Below are 12842 nucleotides of genomic sequence, written 5' to 3'. Positions count from 1 at the left end.
TAAAAATGAAGGTTTTTGCAAAATTTAAAATCCATAGGTATGTTTGTTCTCGGGATATCGTGCGAACAGATGTTTCTCTGCAAAATTTAAAATCCATAGGTATGGTTGTTCTCGGGATATCGTGCGAACAGATGTTTCTGCAAAATTTAAAATCCATAGGTATGGTTGTTCTCGGGATATCGTGCGAACAGATATTTCTGCAAAATTTAAAATCCATAGGTATGTTTGTTCTCGGGATATCGTGCGAACAGATGTTTCTGCAAAATTTAAAATCCATAGGTATGGTTGTTCTCGGGATATCGTGCGAACAGATGTTTCTGCAAAATTTAAAATCCATAGGTATGGTTGTTCTCGGGATATCGTGCGAACAGATGTTTCTGCAAAATTTAAAATCCATAGGTATGGTTGTTCTCGGGATATCGTGCGAACAGATGTTTCTGCAAAATTTAAAATCCATAGGTATGGTTGTTCTCGGGATATCGTGCGAACAGATGTTTCTGCAAAATTTAAAATCCATAGGTATGGTTGTTCTCAGGATATCGTGCGAACAGATGTTTCTGCAAAATTTAAAATCCATAGGTATGGTTGTTCTCGGGATATCGTGCGAACAGATGTTTCTGCAAAATTTAAAATCCATAGGTATGTTTGTTCTCGGGATATCGTGCGAACAGACAGACAGATAGACATGAACTGCTCCAGTCCCTCGAGTGATGGACACTAACCCTGGGGAAATTGTCAGAACAAACTTCTATTATTTTTAAATAGACATCACTATTATCCATTTTTATAGTACCTTGTCTAGAAGTTGATTTTTTATCTCAAGAAATAAATTATTAGAGACCAGGACATATTCATAAAAGACAAATTATTTTTACTAAGTAAATCGTATAATTAACTTGCTTCATTTATACAACAATGACTTCTGTATTAGTTACCATACCTAACACTTAGTATATTTTTGGCTTCCAAGTGGTTATTTTCAAGTAAACTTTATCCACTTTACTATATTATACATTGGGATTTTATACTATAACAGATGCGATAGTATAACGTAATCCATATGTACGAAATTATACCTGTTACAGAACAATGACTGAGTTCAAATCAGCACCGTACATCAAAGTGGAACATTAATTATACAAATGTATAAATATCGATTATTGTGGACGAACAAAACCAGAGTTTCTTGTGATTAAAATATACTCACACTGCCAACAAAATTTTGAAGATTAAAAAATAAATAATAGGTAATATGTGGAATGTATAATATATATTTAGACGATAGAACGATTTTTCAAGTTCAAAAATAAAGGTTATGATAATATTTATATGTTTATTAAACCTGGAATCATTATAAATACATTTATACTTATGAAATAATATCACACTTACACTTTCCAAAGGAATTTTAAACATTTTTATTGCATTTTTTGCATAATATAAATCCAAGTTTTATAGTTAGAAGATCCAAAGGTTTTATTTTTATATTATAAAACAACTAAAAATCATAAGAATCAAGATAAATTATTATGTGTGGATATACAACACTAGTTATTTTTAGGTCAATGGTGAGAACGGCAACAAGGTTTTTAAGATAAGACTTACTCCTAGCCTCATAAAAACAACATTAATGTCATATTTTTTATGACCTAATTTTTATTCTTAGAAATATAGGAGGTTATACGAGAAACTTATACGTATCTAGAAGCGTCTACTTCCACATATTACAATATACTTGAGTAAAAGAGTAGTAAAATTCGTTAGGAGTCCTTATGTTTAAAAGTGATACATATTTATACTTCACTTGAAAATACTGATGCACCTATTACTGTTTGGAAATGCATGTAATACATAACGTGAATTTCCAATCAAGTCGTTGATAGAAAAATCGTGTATGTGTCAAATGGAACGTTCTTTATCGGCATTGGGAGAATGACGGCCAACGGCTTTGTTTTGCACGTCAAAATTCTCTCTGGGAGCGCCAAAGTGACATTCACTTTGTTAGTACAAGATGAAACGAGATAGTCTTAACAATATCCGTAAAAACATAATATTTTTGGTTTACTAGGTCCTTTGAATACGTTAAATGTTTAAAATGCCAGAGTTACGATAGTTATTTCTAAAATAATAATGTTATATTGAATCCATTTAATTTGCATATTTTAATTTGTTATAAATTAAAATCATTAGAATAGTATGTATTTTTAGTTTTCGTTTCTTAAGCTATTATATCACATTCATCTTACAACCTGTTATAATTTTAGAAGCAGTGCTAGCTCAAAATATTTTCGGAACACAGTCCTTACATTACAGACATTTATAACATCTCGTCGACAATATATACTCATAATACATATAATGGGATGTAATGTGTTCCTTGAGCAAATAGTCATATAAGGTTATCAGTTTCAACGACGTTTAAACTATATCTAAACTAAAGAAGCATTGTACACAAACAAATCTAGTCTTAAAATGCCTATGTTTTATGAATACAGCACAAGTATTAAGTTTTTTCCAATTTATTTAAAAAGAGTCGGAGCTTGCAGGGACAAAATATAAACACTTTTACAAATAATACAAAAAAACTCCTGGAAATGGACGCACATATTCTCATTCACTACGTTTATTGATAGTACATTTACATTATTGCAACCTTAATTTTGTCATTAATAAGTGTTAAATGGTTAAATAGGAATAGAAGTATACATATGTTCTAATACATATATTTCCTATAAAAATATAATTGCTATAAACCACATAATAAAGCAAGAACAGAAGTTTTGGTTAAATAATAAAAATATATATATATATATATTTTACAAAATAATATTCCATGAAATTTACAGGGGTAGGTATGAAAACTATTGAAATAGACTTAAAATTAACAACTTTATGTAGGAGGTAAAAATTAGACATTATTCATACATTTAGATAGCAGGCATTTTTTAAATTTCAGTAATATGTGATATATAAATTAATACCTATATGTAATAATAAAATATACTTACTAGTTACCTTTTACAATTTCTTAGTCAGTTGCTCTGGTACAGAAAGCTTCTTATTCATATAAATGTCATATTGTAACAATACAACAAATTATTTTTCATTGCCATTGTTGAATGACGACATTTTTCTAAACTTTAACTCTGCAAACTTGAAAATTATTAATGTTTCAAAGATTTATTAAAATAACAATGATTCCCCCTTGGAGAGAAAACAAACTGTCACTACTCTTGGCTTATAATGAGTAGGAAGGAAGATAGATCTTGGGTAGCAATGCGTGTTGCACGGAATTTTTTATATTTAATCAGCTGCCTGTCTTTAGAATCATCTGAAAGTTCGCTGATATTTGAAACTAATACGATCTATTATTATATCTTATTCTTTTCGTAGTTAATAACTTTTTTATTTAATAAGTTTAAACATGTAGGATGTTAAAGGAAAACTTTACGATAGGATGCAGTCGTCTTGAATTCTTAAATAATTTAATGTCAGTAAAGGAGATACTCGTATATCACTGTATAATTCATTACAATACCAATAAAAAATAAGCTATGCAATAAAATCAAGCCCTTTGCCCTAAAACGTACTAACGCAAAGCACAACGAACCCATAGTAAAATGACATCTAAATATATATTTTTATCAATAGTTATAAATAATTTTGTTTGTTAAGTCCATAAAAATGTGACACCCAAACATTCAATAAATTTATTCTTTAAGGTTTACTTGTGAAAAAATGGAAACTCACATTTTTTGTTGTATTTTTCAAGAAGCAAAGACAAGCTACAAAGCAATAATAATAATTCTTTTTATAATAAGTTGGTTTTCTACACTATTATTTTTAATTTATCTTATGTTAAGGAGTATTCTTAAATAATAAATAAAATTCTATAAATAACAAAAACATGATGTTTTATAAAAATGTACGAGTATTACCAGAAAATTGCTTTAATTCAATGTTGGTAACCGCAGACTTACCAATCCTAAATCTGTTATAATGCGCAAATAATAATCTTGTATAGTATCTAGTATACACTTTTTTAAACTGTGAAGTTCTAATGATCAATCTTAATCACAACTGAGAGATAACCAAGCAGTATGGCGGTGGTTGGAATCGAAAACCTACGACACAAAAAGTAGAATCCATTGTCGTGACGGTCATTTGTCAATTCCAGGCACCTTTGAATGGCTTTTGTATTGGTATGAATGAATAAATCCATCCATCATCAGAAATGCTTTTTGTGACTCTGCCATTTTTTTTTTGTTTACAAAATTACTATCGTGAATTTCATCTGTACTTACTAGTTACTTACTATCATTTACTTACTGGTTGTACTCCATCTTATACTCGGCTTCAGAAAAGGTTTCTTCCATATTAATTTCATCTTGTAACCTACCAATTATTGTCATTTTTTAAAGACGAAAAATTGTTCTAATTTTAAACCATGCCCAAACGGTATTTCTATCAGTTTCGTTAATCCCTTAGCTGATTGTTTCCTCAAACTCATCTGGATCTGCATTAATTTAATTTAGTGCAGTACGTTGTATTAACAATATATTGAATTCCTCAAATATTTGAACCTACATTTTATAAAACTTCCGGGTATTAAATTTAAGATTAATGAATTTAAAGCATGCGTGTCACTCAACATTTCAGTAATCTTCACTTTTAGAAAAAATATTATAGCTTTTGTATCTTGTATCGCAATAAATGTATTCTCTGAAATAGTTTTTCTTATCTGCACAATAATACTTGTAATACAGTATTTGTATATGATATGCATTTATTACGTAAGCTGTAATTTTTAAACTTTGCTAGGGAACTACTATAAAAGTTATTTATGAATGCTCTCAAAGTCCGAGTTCCAGAAAAAAAATTAGAAGGCAGCTAAAATAACTTTTTGTTCATCCATTCGTCAAATACAATAAGGGGACTTCACTACCTAAGTGTATTCACCATGAATACCTATATCAATTGAACTTTAATGAATGCACAAACTTGTCTAAACTATTAATATTGAAATAGGAATAACAGAAAATTTAAAATTAAATGTATCATTTTTAAGAGTTCAGCTTAATTGGCTGAACGTTAGCACGGGTTTGAATAAATTTAGTTTTATCCGTCTTCCTTAATTTGCACGATGTCCCAAAAATGAGCTGGGCTATAGACGTTAATAATCCACTAAGCTTTATTTCTATACAAGTAACGTTACGTCGATTATAGTCACTCCGTGAGTTTGACCAAATGTTATAGAACATTTTTATATTTATGTCATGGAAAACCATGGTTGTACTTCTTGAACCAAAGTTGAATCTACAAAAAATAAGAATAAATGATTTTTTAAACACTAAGCATAATTATACGACGTATTAACAAATGATATAGTGAAAAATGTAGCAATCATGTAATCCGAGAAATATTATATCCCTATACTTTGTTTTGGCATAAACATTCATTTCCCCATTTACAAGAATGAGTTCTGTGATTGTGCAAGTCAATCATTGGTAGGTATATACTCAATAGGCTGCTAGAATTTCTGTTTTGCCTGCAAACGAGATGTGTAATTGTATTTTATTTATATTTTGTCAACAATAAAATCAGCTTAGGCCTGTTTCGTGATAATTTGTATGGCATACTACTTTTTTGTACTATTTCAGATTTAGTTTATAATTTTTTGTCATTAGCAGAAAAAATTAAAACAAACTTCTACGATTGTTCCATAATGAGTAATGAGGTATTCTTTAAGTCCAGACAAGAAATAGAATTTATTATATTTGGTACATAGAGCTCATTGGCATATGCAGAATATTTTTGTATTGAAAAGTATCATTCCCTGAACATATTTATTAACACTCTGTACTTGGTTAGTTAAGATGAGGTAGATTTAAATTAATGAACTACTCTAATGTTGGTTATATTCTTTAAGCGTACAATGGAACAAAAATATAGGTATTTTTCTTCAAAACTAACACACGGCATGGAGTACTAACCCTTTGCTTTCGGCTTTATATGTCTCGTTCATACTTATTTAGTTAAAAGAGCATGTAAAGACATTGTGTTCCATTTAAAAAATCTTTCTCTAGTTTCCAGGTAAATTATATACCCAGGTTAGATAATAATGAATGTACCGACAACTAGTAGTACAATATAGTAGTATGGCAGAGGTCGGCTCTAACCAGAGGCAGAGTAAGTGCTGATTGTTTTATTAAACCACTTCATTACTGTAATGGTTACATTCCAGCTTACTTTGTATTTTAATCAAAGTTCGCGCTAAAACTTTCACATGTAACCTGTATGCAAAGCTGGATTAAGCACAGGGTTTAATTTAACTTGTTTCTCAGTCCAGGCTTAACAAAACTGAAGAGCGCTGTGGAATAATTCCATGATTGGTTTTATTTCACTTTGTTTCCAAAACTAAATATGATATTTTATGGTGGTTTCACAAAGAATTATTCATTAATATTAAAATTAATTTCGAAGTAAAAATACTTTAATAAAGTCATATTGATTTTAATATAACTTTCAGTATTTTTAAATTGCATTCAACCAATGACCGATAAGAAATGTATAATATTATCTTTTTTCTAAGTTAACATGATTATAGAATTCAATAGTAGCTATGTTAGCATGTTTAACTCTTCCCACATTGAATACTATGTAAACAGATCAGTTAGTTTATATAATAATGTAAGGGAATAAAATGGACAATTAAAAGTGAAAGTATAATACGAAACAATTGTTCGCAAACTGTATGTCACAGTGCTCTCTCAGTCCGAACCTAATTTTCATTAATTTGTACAAGACTGTAGTAATGTCGACTACTAGATCAAACATGAATCCATTTGTTTCTATTGTTCCTCTCACATAAATAATTTCCATCAAACGTGTTCCAGGAAACTCGACGAGTTGGAGAGTAGAACGACTTCGGTGTACTTACCATTGAATTAAGTATTGTGACATATCAGTAATTATTTTGACTTCAAAGCCAGTTCAGGAAACATTTGTACTTGCTGAATAAATAGATCTTGATGACTACGCATGACGTAATTTGGATTTCATGCAATTCTGGTCGTATATACATACTTAACTAACAGATTCTATGAATCTTGATATTTATTCTTACGAAAAACCTTCTTAATCAAAGGACAACACGTTTTTCAGTAACATGTATAATTCTAAGTTCACATATTTCATAGTTAGTATTATAAAATTTTTATAAATTTTTGAAATTCTGATTGATTGCAGGTAAGTTAATAAAATAGATTTTGGTCGATTATATATTAATTAGCAAGTTTTATTACGTATTTGAATATCTCCCTGAAATGATATTATAATTTTTGCTTTTTTAATGTATTTTATTAAAGGATATTTAATAATATGTTAGGGTGTTTGATATTCTGCGAAAGAATAAGATCGATCAGTAGTTGGACTTGTGAATTGAGTTTTCTTGGTTGCAATTTAAAATAATTTTCAATTCTTTGATATTATCAGGAGTTATATTACGTCTAAGTACCGTTAATTAGCAAAAGAATTTTTCTTTTAGAAAAGCGGCAAAACCGAAAAACACAAAATCCGAATGAGCTTATAGATAATGATACGCAATAATTTTTGGCATTATCCGCACAAGAGTATGGTGCTTTACCATATTAGTTTCTTATTTTAATAATATTTACTCAAGTTGAGCCAAACTCATGGAATATCTAAGTGCAAGTGAAGGAAGACATATTTGTACAAGCAATTGAAAGGCTGGAATGAACAAAGTTATGTAGCCCTAATAAAGTAGCTAATTACCTTGAACAAACAGGTCAGAAGTCCTAGAAAAGTATGCTTGGAAACTTGTTTCATAATCAGAAGGATCAAGGAAACACTTACAAAATGTTCAGGACGTTACAAATTGGAAAATATCTTTACATGTTTAATTATTTTTATGATTTCTACATACTGGCATGTCTTTATTAGCTCAGGAAATCTGTACTGCAGTGAAATATTTACCACGAATTCGTTGCATTTTTAGGTATTCACGGAAAGCGACGTTCATAAAAAGGTTCATATCAAGTATAAAATAATGTATTTAAACATTTTTTCTGGTACTAAGTTGCCTAATTTAATATGTGCAAGAATAAAATATCGTGAAATTGATGTGAGGGAATTTTTCGAAAAGGATGAGTAATCTAAAAAGTTAATATATATACTTAATAAAAAACGTTGTACATTAAGGAGTACCAAAAATTATATCTGGTAGTATTTAAAAATAATATCGTATCAATTCGTAGGTCATATATTTATTTTTTAATTTTATTAACATATAAGCCATTTAAAACACATAATATTCGGATTCAATAATTAAATAATTGGTTTTACACTGTAATGAATTATAGAAACTGTTCTTTCAGATAGTTAAAGATTATATTTATTCATACCAGGATATATTAGTATATAAAAAATTGGAAGGCGTTTTATGAAATACCATCGGTTACCCGCGGCTTTGCAGGCAAACCATTTTTGAAAAATGGACATTATGAGTATAGTATTTTTAAATAGCATTCTGAAAAAACCGTGAGAAAGGTGATAGTCAATGAAAGATATTAACCTGTTCCATTTTACTTTTACATTTAAAAAAACAGTGTTGTGAAGTCCTCTCTACCAATTTAGGTGACAGTTTCACTATTTTAGACTGTGTGTAGGAATTCTAAAGTCAAAGCCCTTAGATTTTCAGTTTACGCACTTATTATGATATAAATGGTAGGGCTCTATGTCATTTTTAAACAGAAGTGGAAGTATTGTTGTTACGTTATATTACAATGGTTAAGAGCTTGAGGTTACGTTTTCTGAAAGAGAAAGGCAAGCAAAGGATATATATACAAATAATATTAGAAATAGTGATCCAGCATACGCTTGGTAAAGGCTTTTATTTATTTACCTTAAAACGGCATAACACCAATTTACATGAAAAAAACACGTTTTAAAAGGCTAGAGTGAAAGGGTAATTTGGCTTAGGAAAAAATAGTCACAAAGGATTAAAACACCATAACAAAATAAAACATGCAAAAACGTTTTGCATGACAGAATACTATGATAACCTGACAGTAAACACAAAGTATATTGATTGATAGCAAATAAATAACAAGAGAAGTTGAGGTAATAAATAGTAGTAAAACAGAGAAATTAATAAAACAAGCCAGTTTATATCAAAAGTATATAAACCAATAATAATATAACAATTAAGGTCAGTATTGCAAAAGAATGCAATTAAAGAAACATAGTAAATACGTTTTGAATTAAAAATTACAATAATAAATAAACAAAATGCAACAATTAAATATAATAATAATATAAACTACCACTGTTATGACAATAATAATAATAATAATTACAGAAAATTTTAGTATTTTACTGTTGTTTAATTGTTAATTACTTCACTGCATAGTAGGTAGATTAAACCATAGTAGTAGATACTCTAGGTAAATAATTATTTTCGGTAGTGTGCAGTGCCAAATATGTGTAAACACTAAAGTATGTAGTACAAAGGAACTGACAAAAACAGATCCATATATATTTTCTTGGTTGGGAAATAGGAAAAGTCAGCTACGTATAAAATTATTAGGATCGTATTAGATTATAGTGAGGATAGAAATAAACCACATAAAATTACGAATGACAAACGTAACACTGTTTTATTAGGAAGGAATGGCTTAAACATCAACGAAAGCCTTAGAATTTTTATATTAGTTCTCACCTGACCTCGTTGTACTCGTAGAATATCCAATATGAGTTATTTCTGGAAAATTTAATAGTCTGGATTATATATCGTGTTGTTTTATAATACAGGCTTGTATTATTTATATGAAAATTCCTAAGTTGAAAGAAAATCTGATAACAACTGCATTCTCTTACAGCAGTATGTTGTATTGTCTCACAGAAAAGTTTAATAATTCAGCTTTCAGTTTTACAAACGCAACTATATGTAGTGAATTTTCATTTGGAATAAACAATATTACTTCTTTGCGATTCAATTTATTAAATATTTGAAAATTGAATTTCCTCTATAGCATGTATGTAATAAGTTGAGTTTTGAGTCAAAATATAATCAAACTTAAATGAAATATTCATTGATACGTAAGTAATTTTAAATAAAGTGACAAAGAAGCAAGTGAAAAAATATACTTGCCAATGACTCTTTGCCAGTAAGTGATCAAATCATTAAGAAATGATAACGCATTTATAAAACACAATATCATTGAAAAAATCGTTGCCTGCAAAGGACTATCAAAGTACTGGGGCTAAATGTGACAGAATAAATTATTTGGCTCATTAGGACGAAGAAAGGCAGCTCCTGATGATGTTAAACACAACAGATGTGACCCAAGCCCTGCATTAACGTGCTCTGATGGCAACCATCAAAAGTACATCACTCAACCAAACCTTTATGAAGTTATTTGTATCAGGAACACGGTCACTGTCAAACTCTGAAACTGAGATTTAAATATTTATTTAAATTAATTTAAATTAGATTTTTTGTAAATTAAGATTTGTTAAAAATAATGCTTTGCTGATGATAAGTTTAGTTTTTAAATAATTCATTTCAAATACGTGGTTTCTTAAATAAAATGGCACATAAATAATGGATTATTGCATGGTTGATATGGTGAGTGTCAGCGAAGCTTATTTCTCAGGGGTTGTCATAATGCTTGTTGTGCCATTTGTCTAGTTGCCTGTCTTCCGCAGTATATCTCGCGAATTATTTAAAATATACACGTGTCCTTTTTCATCAAATTTATATTCATACCGAGAAAAGACAGTATTGATGTTGTAGGAGTCCAATGGTATTTAGTTGATCGGCAGTGAAGATTACTGTAGGCAGGTAATTTCGTATAAAAATTTAATAACATATTGTAGTCTTAACATGGCACAGATATCTTTAACATTAGGAAATCTTATTGAAGGCTTCTAGATCACTACTCCCATAAGGTAGAACTCCCAGAGAAAGGAAATTTAAGAAGCCGATTACAAGAAAATATGCTCCGTGAGACAAACGTGGTAACGTAAACAAATTTTCTAAATCGTGCTGTAACCCAATTAAGGATATCAGTGACATGAAAAAAAACAAACACCCGAGTTCCAGAGTCTAGATTTTTTGACCTTGAATTAAAATAAAAACTTAGCGCAGTGGCAATATCGTAACCAAGTTAATCTGAGGTGTGATTATTGCTTATTGAAAACTTTTCTAAAATCAGTAATTCTTAGCTGACAGATGAAAGTAGTAAATAATATATTGTATGCTGGCTGGTGATGTCTAGAAGGTTATTATTATTTTTTATATGTGGTGCATACTGATGCAGACCTGTTTGCGAAACATCAGGTTTCTATAAATATGAGGCTTACGCTTGGTATACAAACATATACTTATGCATGTCTGACTTCCCTGTCACACGCTATAAGATATATGAAATTAGAAGAGCAAATATATCTTTGCCTGTTAACTCTTATTAGGGTAACAAGTTAACAACAAGTTAGGTAATAAGTTGGAGACTTGGTGGTTCTCCTTCTCCCTTTGAGAAGAACACGGCACTAAGAGATAAATGTGCAAACTGACTCTTTTATGTCGATTCTATATACCAAATCGGCCTAGTTCTATTGTTCTGTTTGTGGAACTTTGTTTTTAATCCTTAATTTGTTTATATAACTTCATTTAACATAGGAACATAGCATCAATATAGCCTTACCAAATTGAATATACAAATACCAGATTCTTGAATAATTATTTTATAAGAAGTAATATACCTAAGTAAAATTTGCTTTTATAATGTTCAGAGGATATGTCACACAGAGTGTCCCATAAATTGAGGATCAAATGTTACGAGGTGACCTGGGATGTAAATTTTAACAACAAAACCCTGACAGAGGGTAGATGATTCCTGATACATTTATGGTTTATTTTTCAAATATTCACGAGAATACGTTCGTAACCATAAAAACTTGCTTAATTAGTAACAAATCTACTATAAATATGCTGTTATATGTGTTAAATGAAACACTAAACAATCTTCATAAAACACAAAGATATTTGAAACGTTTTTCATATAGTGCGGAATACACATACTCTACTTTAAAATTGTAAACTAACTAAGTAACTAAACTCTTCATAAATTTAAAAGTCGACACATATTTAAATTAATGACATTTTAAAATAGCTCTTAATTAAAGCGACCCATTATCGTAAAAACTTTCATTTATAAACAAACACCAGTAAAGTATTAAAGTTCATAAACTTTTTGGAAAAAAACAGAATAGTTGACTGTAACAGTCACTCCTTTTCTTAAACCACAGTTTTATTATTATAAATATAAAGGCTATAGCTTTAAAAAAATTTTTTTTTCAAATTTCATTAATATTTATGGAAATTCCAAATTGTCCAATGAGATCGTAGGCACATTGAGAATACTAAAACAATAATCCAGAATGTGTATTTTTAGGTGCACCTTTAATGTGGTTATGTTACTTTTTTAAACTTTGTTATTTTCAGTAAAAACAAAACCTTACTTCAAGAAGTATTTTTTCATGTTTCTTTTAGTTTCACACATCAGAAAGTCATAGAGGTTTTCTTTGTCACAAAACCTTACGTATTCACTCTAATGTTTTGTTTAACTTAAACCACTTAACACAAAATCTTATTACTTTGAAAATGCAAAACTCAAAGAAAAATAACCTAATTTGACGAATTAATATTTTAATACAAATAATAATACTATTTAGTGTAATTTATATTGGTTCAATTCGCATGGGTATCGAGCTGACGGGGGTGGGCAAGGAGCCAAGAAAGTGCCTGGTTGTCGGTTTCC

The 12842-nt window shown here is 29.4% G+C and overlaps 1 pseudogene; it reads left to right on the top strand.

Annotated features, from left to right (window-relative positions):
* The first annotated feature begins 11158 nt into the window (after window positions 1-11158).
* Window positions 11159-11291, top strand: LOC124363986 (annotated as a pseudogene).
* The last annotated feature ends 1551 nt before the right edge of the window (window positions 11292-12842 follow it).

This window comes from Homalodisca vitripennis, chromosome 5 (genome assembly GCF_021130785.1).
Source record: "Homalodisca vitripennis isolate AUS2020 chromosome 5, UT_GWSS_2.1, whole genome shotgun sequence".
Lineage (NCBI taxonomy): Eukaryota > Metazoa > Arthropoda > Insecta > Hemiptera > Cicadellidae > Homalodisca > Homalodisca vitripennis.
Note: the sequence above shows the minus strand (reverse complement) of the source record. Positions and strands in the feature narration are given on the sequence as shown.